Source organism: Diplotaxodon limnothrissa, linkage group LG11 (assembly GCF_057381915.1).
Source record: "Diplotaxodon limnothrissa isolate DT_005_m linkage group LG11, D_limnothrissa_male_GT1.1, whole genome shotgun sequence".
NCBI lineage: Eukaryota > Metazoa > Chordata > Actinopteri > Cichliformes > Cichlidae > Diplotaxodon > Diplotaxodon limnothrissa.
In genome coordinates this window covers 8,272,090-8,290,657 of record NC_140606.1, presented here as the reverse complement: position 1 = coordinate 8,290,657, position 18,568 = coordinate 8,272,090, and the positions used below count along the sequence as shown (strand labels likewise).

Here is an 18,568-nt window from a genome sequence, read left to right as displayed (position 1 = left end):
TATAAATTAAACAACCTTTGCTTTTAGCTTTAGCCTAGCTGAAAATTCGGTTTCATCAGTGCTCTGCTGACTAAAAAGTCCTCTGAGAATTGGCGTGAACAAATAAACATGATGCTGTTTAGCTACTGATGGGCTCAAAAAAAAAGAAAAAAAAGAAAATGTAGCCACTGTTGTTTTGAGTTTTTTCTCTAGTAAAGCAAGGAAAAGTGCTGATAACTTTCTTACATAACTAAGAGTTTAGAGCAGTCTAAAGCCTGAGCTTTTGCCTCACAGGGATTACGTGTACACACACTGACCTCATTATTTGACATTTTTACCATGGGTCATCCCATGTCAGCTCACCAAATGCTTCCAGCCTGCCTGTCTCTGATTTCCCGGAAGAAATTACAGGGTGACGATACAATTTTGAAGTTTCCACTGTTATTTTCCTCATAAAAATCTTTTTGTGATGAAGATGGGGTCATGTTGAAAGCATCAATTTTTGTGCTTCCATAGTTAAGGCTATACTGGATTAATGGTTCATACATAAGTTAGCCTAGTGCATGAGACACACATTATAGAATAGACTTTCTGTCACAATTATTAGACTACACATTCTGAGGCTGCAGAAGATATGATATCATTTATGATATAATATCATAAATTTTGGATATGTTGCTATCAGACACCAAATCTTCCTATAAAAGTCAAATAGAAATTGTTAGATGATGATGTCATTCTACTGGAACATTATAATAGACTCAAATATGCTAGTGCAGATTGTGCTATCTAACTTTCAAGCAAAATCAAGCGTTGAGAAATTTTATATTAAACTTTTATATACATTTTTTTTTTTACATTCTTTTATATTGAAATGATCAGGCTGAAAATGTTTCTGAAAATGTAAGTAATTGATATGTTTGATGAACATCTGTTGTGTTGGGACCTTGAGAGGCACAGAAGCAACATTCAAGCTCCAGATAGGAAGGGCCCAGCCAGACGGTGGATTCAAATCCAAGACTTTTAATACCTTTTTATACCATCTAAGAATATTTTTTATATTCAAACCTAAAGTGAGCACTGAATTAGTATTTGAAGTCTTGAAGACTTCTAGGTTGAACAAAGTAAGAGCAATCCAGACCGGAAAAGCATCCAACTGCCTTCCTAAGTGTCTGTCTGTTCTCTTATCTCTGTATATTTCTCACTTAAATTACTTTTTTCTCTTTCTCCCTGCCTTTGGCCATAAATCAACAGTTACATAAACTGCCTTCAAGTTAGTTTCCACCAGTGCTAGATGAGACTCCCTTAAGTACAAAACAGGATGTTATAGAAGCCTGGCTCGTACAGTTCAGCTGAGCATGTGTGTAGCAGAATTAAACTTCTCCAGGTTTTTCGGCGGATGTGGGCATAAACACATCGCTCAAACGTCTCTGTGTGAGTGTGGGCTCGGTTGCTAGAACACGAGACGGGAGAAGGGTCGACTTTTTCCATGATATAACCGTATTAAATCAGCTGAGACCGAACATATAAATACACGCGAGCTTGGAGAGGCTACATTTGCGCTCACCTGGGTCCAGCAATAACGTTCTCATTCATGTGCACTGAACAGAAACAGAGCCAGTGATGTGCACACAACCAACTGCCAAACTCTGCTCCTGTCACACACCTGAAACCACACACACGCTTGCATACACACTGTGTACGCTTGCAAACTCGCACTTTTACACAGGTGATGCAGCTGATGTTTGCACAGAGCTCTGAAGCTGCAGAGCAGATGAAGCACATCAGCAGCCTAAGAAATAAACAGCTTCAACTAATGATTATGATTATGCAATTCTCTAATATTGCACTGTTTGCTAAGGCATTGTTAGATTTAAAGCCAAAAAAGTGCATTTAGTATGCCTGGGTTCCTTAAAGTAGATCAGTATTTATCATTGGATGACATATTTTATGTATGATGGTAGAAAAAGAGCATTCCTGCCTCAGTTTTGGGGGCATTTGGCCCTTTTTGATTTAGAAACAGACAGAAAGCTGTTTTACAGTTTAGCTATCAGATGCAGTTAATCACTGTTTTCACGCAGCCACTCACACGGAACAATGAATAAAACTGCGATCTGGGCGTGAATTTGATTTTTCAGCTGTATACTGCTACCTTTCTCTGTATTTTAATATGTGTCTCCTCTCTGCAAACATGCTTTCATACTGCCAACATTCCCAGCCTGTTGAACAGATATGAAGACAGATATAATTTCTTTCTGTCCCTTGACTCATGCGGCCCATTTTGCAACAAGGTGAGACCCTCAGGCTTACAGGACATTTGGGACTGCTTAACATGGAAGCTGCACTTAAAGTAGAGCAACGTATGCCTTCAACTGTAGCTTGCACAAATTATTACGTGGCAAAATTCATTCAATTTCAATGTTTTTGAGGTCAGTCTAGGAATAATCAGCTGATAATCCATCTGAAAGGGGGCATAAAAAGGAGTGACTTATGTCTGTACTGTTTATTTGCCTAAACCATCTTATCTAATAACATTCACAGATAACAAAATCTTTTTAAATGGACCATTTATGGTATTCTACAAAGACCACACTTTGAATGCAGTACACACACACACACACAATTAGGCGAGTGCTAATTTGTGCCCTAATATTCTGTACAGAGGCGGACATTTCATTAGATGACACTTTAGATACAGTGACAGAAACCGGTTACATGCTTTTGGCCGATCTCCACTTCATTCATTTGGGAGGAGGGAGGCACTGCTGAGGAAAGGATGAGAGGAAGAGATAAAGTCTCGCAGTTTAAGAGAAGCAGCGAGAGAGACAGAGGGAGGGAGGAGGACTGACGAGTGGATCCAAACCACTTGTTATCCGCATTTCCCCTTCTTTCCACCCTATTTGGGCTAAATACTAGCTGGCATGCTTTTGTGAGAGGCATGCAGGGAGGTGGGGGGGTGTCTGGTGGTGAAAAGGGGAGCTTGTCAAGCTTGCCAAGAAAAGTCAGCAAAAAAAGAAGAAAGAAATAAACTCCTCTAGACAAAAAAAGCTCTTCTATCTTTCCATTATTGATTTGTTTAAAAAAAAACAACAACAACCATTTTTGTAGTGCATTTCTCTGAGGCTTTCCCATCCCCTCTGAGGGGGGCAGGTGGCAGCTGCTCTGCCCCCCACCACTTCCCCGCCTCTGACTCTCTGGCAGACAGAGTACGAAGCTCCAGCCCACACTACTGCCTGTAACATTAGTAAAGCTTTGAAGAAAAAGCCATGTGGAGCTCCACACACGGCCCCATGTAATGTTCACACTCTCCTTCCTTCTCTCTTCTATCTGTGCACTCACTTCCTGCAAGGGCTTCGAAAACAGATCCGCCTGTGTTTGCTGCAAAAGAAAGCAACTAGTCTTCAAGAGCCGACCCTGAGCGGGGATCTCCCTCGAAACCCTCCGACATCACCCGGCATTTCTGCACTTAATACATTCCGAAGTTTAGATTGAAAGGTGACAAAAAAAGCACTCTTGACACACACACACAGTGTCATTTGCCACTTCCCTTTTGCACGGGTACGTGTTTTAAGTACACGAAACGAAAGCCATCCTTGATCCAGCTTTAACTTCACTGCACACTGTTCCAGAAGCAACCGCTGGCTGATAAAGCACACAATACACACACACAAAAGAGAAAACACAGGAAGCTTACCTCACTTTGTAGCAATGTACAAGCTGTTCAGCAGTCCATCACCCAGCACTTTCTCTCTAGACTAACTTTGTGGCACTAGCAGCAGCAGCAGCAGCAGGAGGAGGAGGAGGAGGAGGAGAAGCAACAGGCGAGAATAAAAGAAAGCACCAGAGAAAACAAATATGAAGCAAGAACGAGAGAGAGGGGAGGGGGGGAGAACAGTCGAGAGGGGGTAGGAGGAGAAGAGTGCCTGAGAGAGTGAAGCAGAGCTGACGGTGACTGACTCCCAGACTCTCCTAGTCTGAGAAGGTTTATTCAAAGCCCACAAACTAATTGCTTCTCAGACTGCTTGCCTGCCTCCCAGGCCTGACGTCAGCAGTCACATGACCTTGCTGTGGTGTGGAGGGGAAATGAAAAGGGGAGGGCAGACAGCGAGTCACAGAGGGAGAAATAAAGAGACAGAGAAAAAGACACAGGGAGAGAGAGTGCGAGAAGGAGAAGCCGGTGTTGCCTTGGTAACAGGAATTCTGCACCACAATGATTTCAATAGGTCATCTGACACACAAATGCACGCACGCACACACACACAGATTCTTAGTGTTAAAACACAGACTCACGATGAGCAGTTGGAGCGAAGGAAGAGGTAAGAGAGAAAAGGAGAAGTGGAATAAAAAAGTTTCTGTTTCTCCAAATCTTATTCAAAAATGTGTTACAAAAAAAAATCACCACTTCACCCGCCCGTACAGTGCCTGTCTGTAAAGCTCAAGTTCGAAACCTTCCATATATGTTGCGTTGGCTTCCAGAGGTAACTGTTCACTTCTGTTGTTTATGCTGAAACGTCTAACAATACTCAATTTCTGCAGGACCCCAGTGATCTATTCAAGATGTGACTACTAAAATAAGTGTGTGGAAGTGAATAAATTATTAATATACCCACATAAACCTACCCACATAAACTTACCAAGTTTCATTGATTTAGGGAAGAAGAGACAACAACAGCTGAGTTTCAGTTGTGTCTCTGTTTTAATGTCATTATACTGTAAAATTAAGCTGTAGATACAAAAAAAGGAGCAGTATGATTATACCTCCGTGTTTTATTGGAAACACTACATGCACTAGAGTTAATGAGGCACATCAGCCTGATTCTTTCAGGTAGCAGCGTTTGGTTGAAATGTGCCACAAATGTCCTTTTACAGGAAATAACACACTGATACTCAAGTGGTTTTGAGGTGGAGACTTGCAGGAGAAAACTGATGCCACTCACACACGAGGGGTTAATTTTGAATGTTTTAGTCAGCAGCTTGTTAACCAGACATAAGAGCAGGGAAATGGCTCTGTGCAGACATAACAAAATCCATGTGTAAACATGTGTACAGTTCAGTAATTTATGAGTGTGAATATGGAAGACAAAGGCTCTAGGACGGTTCTGGTCTCAGCAAAAAAAACCACAGACTTCATACAGGAGATGGATGTTACTTTGGGTCTGCCAAACTTAGACAAGGTGGAAGTGCCTTAAACCTGCTTTCTTTCTAATGGCCAACAGGAGGTGTATCTTCTGACTCCTGAAACTAGTCCCCCCCATCCAAGGCACACGGCTGTTCAAAACATCTGCTTATAGGAGGCAGCCAATCAGAAGTGTTAAATTAAAGGGATCGCAAAGGGAGCTAAAACAGCTTGTTTCAGAAAATGAATGGTCTGAGGGGGTGAAACAAAGCCGTGTACACGATAAATTTGGATTGTTTTGAATTTACTGTAGTTGACAAATAGAAATTTACAGCTAGAATAGACCTAAATAGGACATTTCTGACATAGTGAAGCAGGCTAACAGATTTCACAGATAACAAATCATTACACGATATAAAGAAAGACAAGAACATCCCATTGATATACTTTGGCATGAACTTAAAGGCTTTCTTTCTAAAAACTGCATTTTGTATTTACTTAAGTTATCTTTGACTAATATTAAAATTGTTTGAGGTGTCAAATGTACAAAACAAAGTTATCATGAAGGGGGCAAATACTTTTTGCAGCACTGTAGGTGCAAATATGTTTTTCTTTTTGTACTAGCAATTGTAGCATTAGCATTACATACTCATTTGTTGAAGGGTCATTACACTACCATTTCCAAAATGTTGTTTGCATTGTATTAAGTGTAACTGGGCCAGAGCCCAGTACGAGACAGCGAGACAAAAAAATGGCCAAAGAACCTCCTTGTCCCCCCTCCCTCCCTACACTCATCCAGTCTGTGAGTATGAACAGCTTTGGCATGATAACATCATTTGAATAGCATCTGCTGGCCAGTTGAAAGGAGTGCATTGGGGCCCAGAACAGGGTGGGGATGTGTGGAGGGTGGGGGTGAGGTCAGCCAAGAGAAAAGCACCCTCGGGTTGAACTACTGTGAATAAGGTTATGTATGAATGAGTCAGAGGCACAGAGAAAGAGACTAAAGAAAGAAAAACAGGGTGAAGAGAAGCTACAGAGTGCAAGGAAAAGTCATTCGGAGAGAGAATTTAGAGAGTCTGTCAGGCTGGTAAAGTGACTGAAAGACATATTAGACTAAAGTCTGAGTCCTGGGATTAGTGGGCTGGCTGGTGATGCCTTAAGGTGAATGCAAAGTCTTTCAGAATATGATTTGGCAAAGGAGGTGGGAGAAAATGGTATTTATTATAACCACTGACGGATGATGATGACTGCTGTGAAGTATTTTTTAACGCAGGAGATAAATAAACATGCTGCAGTAAAATTGTATCATCCAGGATGAAAAATGCATACAGAACCATATAACGGAGTGGCCACTTGAAGCTCGCACTAAAACTAATCAATCCTCAAAAATCTGGATTTCAAATCCAATCAGCATAACACATGGCTTGGGTCTCTATAGCGAAAATAGCCCATCGAAATAACTGGATTATGGGCGTGTGTTATAGGCATCATATGAGTCTGTCCTGTTGTCCGTATTCACAATGTTGTGAAAACTTTTAAAGCATGTTTAAAATAATTACCTAAAAATAATATTGTGCAATTAACAAGAACCTGCGTCCAAGCTCGGGACAATTTGCAGAGATGTGGTGACATAAAACCACATGGATGAGTCTGGGTTTGGCGGTTGCCAGGAGAATGGTACTTAGTTTGACCGCACTGTGACAAGTTTGGTGGCGGGGGATTATGGTGTGGTGTTGTATAGTTGTAGTCGGGCCCCTTAGTTCCAGTGAAAGAAACTCTTAATGCTTCTTAATGCATACCAAGACATTTTGAACACATTCATGCGCTTAACTTTGTGCGAATAGTGTGGAGATGGCCCCTTCCTGTTCTAACATGACTACGCACTATTGCACAAAGCAAGCCCCATAAAGACATGGATGAGCAAGTCTGGTGTGGAAGAACTTGACAGGCCCACACAGAGTCCTGACCTCATCCTGGTAGAACACCTTTGGGATGAATAAGGGTAGAGACTCCGAGCCAGGCCTCTTGTCCAACATTGGTGTCTGACCTCATAAATGTGCTTCTGGAAGAATGGTCATATATTCCCATAAGCACACTTGTGGAAAGTCTTTCACGTGTTGTTGAAGCTGTTACAGCTGCAAAGGGTGGGCCGAAATCACGTTAAACCCTATGGATTAAGAATGCCATTGCACTTGAGTTCATATGTGTGTGAGGCACATGAGCCAACACTTTTGGCTATATAGTGCATCTATTGTGCTGTATATAGCGCTGTGGAAACACTTTATGTACATATTTCCAGAAAACAGATGCATTACTGTAGACCACCTGGTGTGGCTGCTTTCGAAGCAGAACTTCTACATGCATGCAACCAGTTTCTGGGTATTTGTGTTTGTGCGTGTGGTGTGTATGTTGTGTGTGGATAACAGGCACTAGAGAGAATTCCTTCCTCCTGAAGACTCAGGAAGCAACAGCCTGGGCGGAAGAGAAAACAACAACTCTTTCCAAGGCAAACCCTTCAGAAGTTCTTCCTCTGGAAACGGAAACAGTCCCTGAACACTGTGTCAGTGTTTCAAACACATTTCTAAATAACTCCATTACTGTTTAACTTGAGTTTCTAAAATCAGCTGAAGGCATTAAAATAAACTAAGGTTAGAAACAATGAAAGTTCCTGAATTGGCAAATCAATCAAAACAAGCAGTGCATGAATGCATTCTTATGAGTGGGTTGAAGTTTTGGTGATATTAATATCAGCAGCTGGGCTGGAGGTATTACATAACAACAGCTTATAAAATGGATAATCAGCAGGTCAGCTGAGGCAGGCCCATGATTGTCAACAAGGTTTTGAGTTGTACTGGGGCATTAGTGTTTGATTACGCACTATATTACAGGTCTATTTCTGTGCTACCAATAACAGAGAGAACATTGATTATTGCAGAAAAATCTGTCAGTGCACTTGGTGTCCTGAACATTTGATGTGGTGTGAAATCATTTTAAAACAAAGTTTATAACAAAGGACAACAAAACAGTAAATTTTATTCTGACTGTGGTACTATTTCTGCACTAACCTTTACAGTGAGATATTGCGATTAAAGCTTGGGATGCACGCAATGTGAGTAGTAGCGATCCAATAGCATAAAGACAGAGACCTATGGCTGCAAAATGGCCCATTTTATAATTAAAATATACCAGTAATATTAATAAAAGCATTAGAGAGCGTTTAGCAAGAAGGTTCCGGGACACTCTGCAATCTAGCTGGCAGTTAAGAACATTATCTACTAACCATATATAACAATGGGCTGGCATTGAGGACAGGGTGTAAACCCTGTCAAACAGAACTTGGAGCAGAAAAAAAATGAAAAGATTTTGCTTGATAAGAATTACTTTCACATATCCTGATATGAACTTTGCCCTTGTTTAAAATTAACATTCAATATTATGATCTCACATTTGTACGACATGAAATAAGGAAAATATTATTGTTTTCTTTTAGGATTTCTTGTGAAATTCTAGCATAGGGGTAAATAAATGCTGATTTCGCATGAACTGTTGCTCCATCCTTATCAAGAACTGCTTGGAACAGCATGAAGCATTTCTGTCACTGCATGTCAGATACTGTTAATTGGTATTACAGATAATGTGGCATTGCACAATTGCAAGTCTTGCATTTCTGTGCAAGTTCCAACTGCAACACACACGTATGGGAATCAGCAGAAACCTGGCTGGCAGAGAGGGAAGTGAAATCATCTCCCACACACCATATGGTTATGAATGTAACAATGCACTGTCCTAAGAGGAGACAGAAGACATCCACATGCCCACCACCAACCATATAAATGTGCAGTCATGCAGAAAATCCCATTGGGAAAAATAACCTGTAAAAAAATGAAAAGAAACCCGCAAGGAGGTCACTTGACTGCAAATCCTCCTTCACCCTATAGCAGTTGGAGTCAGGGAGTCTGGCATATAAAGTATATACACAAAGCTGTTCTTATAGCCATACGTTCAATTCACAAATCTCACTACACTCAGTAGAACCACTAATCAAAAGCAAATCTCTTCCTTGTGTGTTATGCAACTGCAACACAAGGGGAGGGCAGACTGATGCACCTCGCTGAACAGGCTAATCCAACATATCACACTGTTTGCCAAAGCACATGACGACAGCATCTCAGAGGTCTGTGTAGTGCAACAAAACACATACGGTAATGCATATTCATTTAATATAAAACATCAGTTGAAGGAGAAAATGATTTGTGCACAAAGTTAAAAAGAACTTGAAAGAGATAAAAACATAAATACATGTCTTTGAGATTGATTAGCTGCAACATTGAAATGATTCATCGCATTAAGGCTGTTATTTCTTTTGCAGACGTTGTTTATATGATGACAGGTATCGGACTGGGAGCAGACCCTACATGTGGACACTGACAGTCAGACAGTAGAACACAGTGAACAAGTGAGTACATACAGATGATAACACACAGGAAAAAGGCAAACTGGGAATAGAGCAGTGTCACTAGGCAACAAATGAAAGTAGTCATAGCCATGCTAGCTGCTGTGTGAGCCTGCATTTGGGCACAATTCAGCTAAACTGTAACATTAACATTACTATGAGGAGCTGGGTGTTAAGAACAACATGTCACCCTTTCATTTGTAATTTCCACGAATGAGACATTGGGAGCAATAGACGTTTCAACAAATTGTTGTCAGAGTGGCTATAAATGTATCAGGAAATGTAGACAGAAAAATGTTACAATTAATAGGTCTAATTTTGCTCATTTCAGATGTCACTAAGTAATAAACTACTACAAATACACAAACATATTAACTAATTTAGGCTAATCAAGTAAATAAATGGGTGGTATCACATGGAAATACTGTATCAGTAATCACAGCCAGAGTAAGGTTATAATTCTCTTTTCTTTCCATTCTGTAGAAACTATGAAAATATGGCAACCAACCAAATGAGAACTGAAACGTTCATCAGCTTAAACTGCATGTCAATCAATATGATTTTATCATCTTTGGTCAGTAGCAGATTTGGCACAGTTCCCTGTGGTCTACATGGAAGACATCGACTTGTCTGCAAACACTAGCCAATAGGGGTGCAACGATACACAAAATTCACGGTTCGGTTCGGTTCGATACTTTGGTGTCACGGTTCGATATTTTTTCGATACAAAAAAAAATATTCATGCCTTTTTAATTTGTCATTTATTAAATTTTCACGGCACATTCCGCAACACATCTCTGTGCGTTCATCATTTGTTTGAAGCCAGCTCACCTCCTGCAACTACTTTTCCGAGAATACGTGCTTCTTTTGTGGTTCGGACTCCTTCTGACATTTCTTTGGAGTTCTAAACAAATGTCTGTCCTCCTCCTGAAAATCTTATGTACGCAAACACGCGTTGCAACTTCATATCTTGTGCGCGTCTTTTATTTTGACAGCGAATGCGCACCTGCGGACCACTTATGTGCAGCCCTGGTTATATAGCTCGTCATATTGCAGCCACAGAAATTCTTTTGTCCATGAAACCATAAAGCTGCACTTTCTTTTTGCCTTATAGTCTGATTTGTCATAACTTTTCCGTTTTGTGGTAAGCTTTTCTTTGGCTGTCACTTCTTCACCCTGACCTGTCTTATTTGGCTCAGCAGAACTAAAATATATATCCTGCTGCTTTTACACACGCACTCACATAAGCTCAGTGATTCTCTGCACGATCAACCTCTCACATGTTTAAGCTTGCTGCGGGAGATTTCACTTGTCATGTTTGCATAGTAAGCTAACGATCGATAAGACGATGTCAGAGGAATTGGTGCGCAAATTATCATCACTCACCAATCAGTAGTGAAAGCAAAAAACAAGCGCAAATTCAAACGGGATTTCAATATGTCACATATTGACAGTGGCTCACCGATGCCAATGACATAATTACCCAGCTACATTTCCGAAAGAATGCAAAAGCATTGACATATATTTTTCCTTCCTATGATAGGCCGACGGGCAGGGCAGAGATAGATTTTGGTAGCCCGACTGGAAAAATCGCTAGCACCGGGACGTCGGGCTAGCGATTTTGCGAGCCCTGTATCTGATTGAGGAATCACTCATCTTTGGAAAAGAGAGTTTATTACAGAGAAATGTCTCTTTCCAAAATAAAAGCTATACTATACGCTTCTTCTGGGCTATATTCTCAGCAGCATATTAAACATATCAGGTCCCCATAAGGAGAATCATGTGCTAACGGCTGTCTAAATGACTCGGGTAAAGTTTGTAGCATGCGTGCTTGTTGTTTTTGTCGGCTTCCACTTGTCTTTGCACTAGGATGATGTCCGCGTAAATGTGCAGTCGTATTCGTTGTGTTCCCACTAGTGCTGTCAGCGTAAATCTCGTTGAAATGACGTTAACGCCACAACATGGCAAATCTCCGTTAATGAGCTACCGCGGATCGCCCCGTGCGTGGGGCTGGATGGCCAACACGTTAATGAGCTAACTGCGCTAACACACTAGCTCCCACCCATGTAATTGAGCATTGCGTGGCACATCCAACATACTGTTTTACTTTAGTCCATGACGCGCTTACCTTCAGGGTCATACGTCACATGAAAACCAAAATAGTTCCAAACGCCAGATCTGAATGAGGGTGGGGGAGGTTCAATTTGCCACGAGCTTAGCTTCTGTCTCGCTAGCTTGCCCTGCGCTCAGTGAATCTGCGTTCGACTACTCCGCCTAGGCTGCACTGTCGAGCGCAGATCCACTGAGCGCTCAACACAGACAGCATCATCAGAAGGAAAGTTGATAAAATAAATTAAAAATTTATTTTGTATTGTTCGATACATATGCGTACCGAACCGAAAGCACTGTATCGAACGGTTCAATATCGATACAAGTATCGTTGCACCCCTACTAGCCAACCATTTGCTAAGCAGTTGCGAAACTGTTTGATGGAAACTAGAAACTGAGACAGCTGGGCTTCAAACTAAAAGTTGTGCAATACCACTGAAACCAACATCTTTTAACATCTGCAACTTTTACTTTGAAGGTGAACTGTCTCCGTTTCTGGTTTACACTGCAATTTCTCAAGTTTCCACTTGGTTAGCAATCTGCAAGCAACCATAGCAATTCACCCAGTTATAGCCAGCAACTATTCGCAAACTGGTCCGAGAATACGTATCTGTAACAAACCCACAGCAGACCCGGGTGCACGTTCATGCTTTCAAGCATCTCTTTATTAGAACTCAAGGTTGCCATTCACGACACACATAGAGCTGCAGCTCTGCCGATGCCAGCTCAACATAACAAACAACCAACAACAACAAACACAGGACCCAGTACAATATTTAAGTTGGCGCGGCATGATTGCCGTGCAGGTGTGTCCGCCTTCAGCATGCCGCCCTCAGACTCAGCCGACTGTCGCACGCCTCGCCCTCCGGCCGAGCGGGCTCCCCTGGCACGGGGACCTCGGGCTCCTCCTCCTCTACTGAACCCAGTGGTTGCTCCGTGGCCCTCCTACGGGTAGCAGGAACAGGCGCAGGCACAAGCCGGGTACAAGCCGCTCCCACCCGAGGAGTGGGGATGGGTGCGGTGGGAGGCTGCTCAACATAACAAACAACCAATAACAACAAACACAGGACCCAGTACAATATTTAAATCAGTGGGGCATGATTGTGGATGCCGTGCAGGAAGTCATGCCCCGCCACAGTATCTTTCCCTAGTGACTGGAGGTTGCCAATCAGCTTCCTGCCCCAAGTGACTAAAGCCTAACTAGAGCACTTGTGGCTCCTAGAGTTTCCAGAAGTTGAATGGGAGGCAGACCCTTCAGCTATGGGGCTCCCCTGCAGTGGAACTAGCTCTTGTGTTCACACGACAGACTCTAATTTGACCTGAAGCAGAAAAATGACTGTACTTCTCTCCTCATATTCATTAATCATATTAATTGTGTATGAGTCAAATGTGTCTATATTTCCTCACAGTCCAGAGAGATGAGAAGATTGTTACTTACAGAATGGATTTATTTAATTCTATTTATAGCTAAAGAGGTGGGCTGTGAAGAAATGGGAAATTTTCAGTGAAAGAAAGGTTTGTTATACAATCGGCAAAGTGTCTCAAGAGTTACTCAATAGCATTACAACCCACTCTTTCCTAAATGATTCAGAAGGCTTAAGACAAGACTGATGACCAGTCTGTCCCATCCCATTGTTTTTTATGGCAGATGGCAGGCTGGATGCAGAGAAAGGATTAAGCAGAGCCCACTGTCTCAGTCTCTCTCTTATCAGAACACAGCAGGTTGGGAGCCAGAAGCAAGAAAAAGCAACATCACCACCTCCCCTATGAGTCACTCACTGGTCCCCTGCTCACTATTACTTAGAGCCAGCACGAACACAATGAATACATATGTAAAGACCCAGCATACAAACACTCCCACAACTGCAACAGTCTTACAGAAATAGAGCCGCTGGGTTCACATACTGATGACTGCCTGCTGGGGAGAAGGGAACAGATAGATGCAGCTCTCCAATCAAATGTCAGACTTGATCAAATTCAAGAAGGAAGCTCAAAGCAGCAGAAGATATTTTGGCATTTTGATTTCTATTCACCCAGAACTTCCAGTGAGTCACGCAGAATTTTTTTCCCCAACTTTGGACAAACACAAAAAGGTTGATGAAAAAGAGCTAACACTGTAAACAGACTGATTGCACTGCAGCGTGCACAGAGTGTTATCCACTTTCCCATTTAATTCTCACATGTGCGTATCTAAACTTTCAATTTAGATACACAAAAAGAGTTCCTGCCCAAAACAGCTAACTGTGATTGCTTCCATTGATAAAATATTATCTGTAAACTGAAATCAAAATTCAGTGACACCCCACCTCCCCTTTTAGATTTTAGATTAGCAGAAGCGGAAGAGGTTCCACTGACTCCAAGTGACCTCAAGCATGAGTGGGGGAGGCGCAGTTGCTGGCTGTCCTTGTTTTTTGCAGTAGACCTCTTATATGGACAAGCTGCAGCTGTCTGTAACTGTGAGAGACATGTCTGTGTGTGTGTGTGTGTGTGTGTGTGGGGGGAGGGGTGTGTGGCTAACAACTAAGACTGAACATGTGTGGATCAAAGACCAAAGGATGCTCGGTCCATTTATCTCTTTTAACACACACACATGCACATATTTGTCCGTGTCTTATGAGTAACTGTAACGGCCCTTGTTCAGAGGGAGATCTGGGGGCCTGGGAACTGTGTCGAAATCACACTGGGCTTCCTCTGGCTCATCTTGGAGTCATGGGAATCAACACTGACTAAAAACAACAGGGCTCATGCATGCCGCAGAGTGACAACTCCACATTTCACCAATTCAGACTGGACACAGCAAACCATCTTCACAAGGAAACGGAAAGAGAAATCTCTTCTTTATAATGATGTAGCTCATTTCAACAAGTGTTAGTACTGGAACATTTATATATTTTGTGGGTATCTGTGTCAATGTTCCCAGAAAGAAAAAAACCCCACACACACTAGGTTACTTCTACTCCCAACTGAGAATACCTGCTGCAGTTTCACATTAAAAGCTTTCAATATGGTCAAACACAAGATGACTTGTGTACCAAAGTACTCACAGAAAATACTATGTGGTAATCATAGCCTGTATAAAAGACAGACATGTCTTAAACCTGAATTCTTTGAAGTGGTGAGCAGATGGGCGACTCCCTTGAGTGTAGAAAAACTTGCTGTATTCCTCATTTTCAAAATCAGGTCCACCCCTCGCTTGTCACAACAGGTTTAAAAACACCTAAATCGTGATGATGAAAATGCCGGTGGCTATGTCTCTAAATTATGTACAGTCTATGGTATTTTCACTTAGCTTTTTCAGTTACACTGCTTTCACTATGGCCTTTTGACCCAAGTCAACAGGGCTTGATAAAAAATGATCAGGGTTACACCTAGAATTATGTTCCTGGCCTGTGACCCGTAGAATCAAAACGATCAGATCTTATTTTAAAAGACTGAAAGCGCCGCAAACTGCCACTACTATCAGCACTACTTTGAAAACTGAACAATAGATTGCTCAGTAATTATGAAAACTTTTGTTTTTTTTTAAAAACAGAAACCTCACTGAAGCATTTAGTTTAATAAAGCTTAATCGGCTTAGTGTGCCACGGTGTTCTTTGCCTGTTATAAAAATCTATATTTGTAGGGTTGAAATGCAGAGAAAAGGTTGGTACAAACACAAGTGAGCAATGTGTTCCTCCTGATTACCCCACAGGTTCACAGTGTACCCTGGTTTGCTTTATCACTCTTTCATGTTGGAGGTGTGATAATATTAATGTGGAAAGAAACCAGTGGCTACTGTTTTGTTTTTTTGTGCTAACCTTTACCCTGTACGCTTCTTCTGAGCGTACAGGGTAACGTCTTGATTTTAGAGCACAGGCTTGGTCAGATCTGCAAAAAAACAGGGTGCAGCCACAACAACCTGGTGCTGAATGCCCAGAAGACAGTGGAGATTATTGTGGACTTCAGGAAGCACACAGCCCCACTCCCCCCCATCATCCTGACTGACACCCCCATCACCTCTGTGGACTCATTCCGCTTCCTGGGTACCACCATCACCCAGGACCTGAAGTGGGAGCCCACCATCACCTCCGTCATCAAGAAAGCCCAGCAGAGGATGTACTTCCTGAGGCAGCTGAAGAAATTCAACCTGCCAACACGGACGATGATGCAGTTCTACACTGCAATCATCGAGTCCATCCTCACCTCCTCCATCACCGTGTGGTACGCTGGAGCCACTATCAGGGACAAACAGAGACTGCAGCGTGTTGTGCGCTCTGCTGAGAAGGTGATTGGCTGCAGACTCCCATCTCTGCAGGACCTGTACACCTCCAGGACACTGCGGCGTGCAGCTCGGATCTCAGCTGACCCTTCTCACCCTGGACACAGTCTGTTTGACCTGCTCCCCTCAGGCAGGAGGCTCCGGTCCATTCGCACCAGAACCTCTCGCCATAAGAACAGTTTCTTCCCCTCTGCTGTTGGACACATGAACAATAACCATATGACTGTTCCCACCACTAACACATGACCCTACGCTGTGTCACTGCATCATTCCATGTTTTGGCACTGATCACCACCTGCACTCATGTATATATCTTTCTACGTAGCACTCTTAATTCTTATTCTCATGTATATATCTCATGTATAGCTCATGCACATATCTTTCTACGTAGCACTTTTAATTCTTATCCCTACTTTTATTTTTTCATGTCTATTTAAGTGCTATTTATGACACTATTTAAGTGCTATTTATGACACTATGTTTGCACTGAAGCACCGCAGCAATTTCCTAATGTTGTAAACCTGCTCAACATTTGGCAATAAACCCCTTTCTGATTCTGATTCTGAAAATAGTTAAACAAAACTAAGAGTCATCAGAAGCCTATTAGCCCACCACGACACCCATTCATTAATATGATTTATTATCTGTACACCAACACTATCGTACAATATTCTTGTGAAAATAAGGTTTTCATGTGAGTGCACATAGCTAGGTGAAAACCAAGTGCATCCCATGATTCAGCAGCTTGTAGCTTCAATAACTCAAAGTAATCTTTAGTAGGACTCTGTCAGTCTCACACTGTTGTGAAGAAATTCAGGCCCACTTTTCTTGCTTTAGTTGAGGTTTGCAGGCGCTTGTTTATGCACAGAGCTCCCGTTTTCTGGGGGGGGGGGGGAAATCTAATATAACTACTGTACATTTCAGAAGGAAATAGTCAAATTAACTTGGAATTATTGGAATTAAGCTTGGTCACTAGGTCTGATATATTTAGAAGAAAAAAACTGGAAGAATACCAAAGCTGAAATCTTATTTTTGAACAGCAAATCCTTCTAAATCTAAAAGTAAGGACAGGCCCAGCTGTGTGCTGATTACTTGAAAGCTGATCAACAATCTATCTGTCTAAACTGTCATTAAGCCTCCAGATTATTAAAAGAAAAATGAGAAAAGAATAGAAATTATCCTTTTTTTAAGACGTCAAAGACTGTCTGAGTACAACGTGCAATGAGGAGTGAATGGAGACTGAAAAAAATGACAATGCAGGACTTCGGTTCATTATTATCCTTTTTACCACAGAGATGAGCCATCTTATAATAACTACCCTTCAATTCCAGGCATCGTTTTTGGACACCGAGCTGCATGACCTTCTCTTTGCAAGCGCAAAGTGTTTGTCTCAGCTTCAACAATGAGAGCTGATGCCATTAAAGCTTTTTCCTGTTGGGCGGCTGCAGGGGAAAGTGTGAGGAAAGCTACCTTCCGTGTTGCAGCGGCTGAGGGAACAGAACAGCTCCTGAGGTTCCTGTCCTCTCTCCCCAGGCTTTCTCAAACAACACAATTTTGGCACAGCACAGTGTGGTAGCCACAAACTCTGCAGGCAAACTGACAACTCTGCATGTGTGTGAGAGGGTGTTTGTGTGTCAGTGGAAGCAAAAGAGCATATTCATCATTACACAACAAAGGAAGAATTTTTCTTTTTTCTTTTTTTTTTACGCAGACGCACAGATTTGCTCCCTTTCTTTTCTCACATATAGCCAGCGCTTTGCATTACCTTATGAATTATGGAAAAATAAATTGTTTTTATTGTCAGTCATGTAGAAATGTTGAAACAGTATAACTGAATCTCCATGACTTGCTGAGCATTAGCTGTGTGTTTGCAGAGCAGCAGCAACATGAGCCAACTATCTGTATCTACACAGGAAACATTATTGAGCTGCAGGTCACCTGTGTTTTGGCAGAGCTCAGAGCCCAGTACACAGTCACTGTAGCTACATGGCAACCGAATAGCAGAAAGTCTGGTTCACCAAATGACATGTATAAAATATAAAGCTATATCGGCTGCTTTTGGGGCTTTATTTTACAAAATAATGAGAAGTAAAATCTCACAATATGAAACTATGATGATAAGGTGCTCATAATGACAACAGTACTGCAAAACATCTATTCTGTGATACCTGATACAGTGCATTATTGGCGGTGGTGATGATGAGTGTGTGTTTTCTATAAATCTAGAATAAATATTTCTCAAAAATAAATGTTTTAAAACCTAATCTATCAGTGTGTAAAGTCTCACTGCTTAACGCCAGTAAACTGCAGATTGCACTCAACTGAATTATTACTGATACAAGTTGATGATTCAGTGAATATCACTTCCGTCTGATGACAGTAATATGAGTGAGTTGTTGAGCATATCCTGAATATTTCTGTTGCTACGCGCTACTGTTTGTACCACTGTTAGCTGCTGTTAGCCGGAGTTAGCTGCTGTTAGCCGGAGTTAGTGAAGCTTTCTTCAAGGGGATCTAATGTTGTTGGAATCTGACACTTAACAAATAAACTCTGATACAATGTGAAAATATAAACAAACTATTTATCAAAGGAAAAGTTATTTTTAGGATACTCAAACCTAACATTAGCTGGTGTAACGTTAGCTAATTAGCTG

At 41.7% G+C, this 18,568-nt stretch overlaps 1 protein-coding gene across 2 annotated transcripts in view; it reads right to left on the bottom strand.

Annotated features, from left to right (window-relative positions):
* Positions 1-18,568, bottom strand: part of ncalda (neurocalcin delta a) — a 65,541-nt gene that overhangs the window by 32,301 nt on the left and 14,672 nt on the right. The window contains exon 1 of one of the 2 annotated variants that reach the window (XM_085366129.1): positions 3,674-3,936. The exons of the other annotated variant lie outside the window; for it this stretch is intronic. The gene's annotated coding sequence lies outside the window, so the exon portion shown is untranslated. Of the gene's footprint in view, positions 1-3,673; positions 3,937-18,568 lie in introns of those variants that run through there. 2 annotated transcript variants of the gene reach the window in all.